The sequence below is a fragment of the Penaeus monodon genome, chromosome 25, assembly GCF_015228065.2.
Source record: "Penaeus monodon isolate SGIC_2016 chromosome 25, NSTDA_Pmon_1, whole genome shotgun sequence".
Taxonomy (NCBI): Eukaryota; Metazoa; Arthropoda; class Malacostraca; order Decapoda; family Penaeidae; genus Penaeus; species Penaeus monodon.
This window is the reverse complement of record NC_051410.1, coordinates 35831222-35831590: the sequence shown is the minus strand read 5'-3', so window position 1 is coordinate 35831590 and position 369 is coordinate 35831222.

The window sequence follows — 369 nt, the reverse complement described above, 5'->3', positions numbered from 1 at the left end:
GTCTACCCATTGTGTCTCGATTATGATATTGTTTCTTATATTTCTTCTATCAGCATTTTTGGCTATAAAATTGACTAATTTTCTAGAAAGAAAGAACAGATCATGAATGACATTTTCATGAATGAAACGTAACATATGTATACTACAATGCAATAACGGCTAACTTTGGTATCACATCATTGTTTGAAAATGAATATCCATTGCAAAAACAACCCAGAGGATGACCGACACTGCCATAGATGTATTTCTTTTGCAGTTTAGTTTAAACAAGAAAAATAAATATTAGTTGTCCTTTGATGTTGATAGAGATAAAGTTGGCGATGTTGCCAACGGCTCTTCTATGACCCTGACTTTGCAAATTAAAGGATA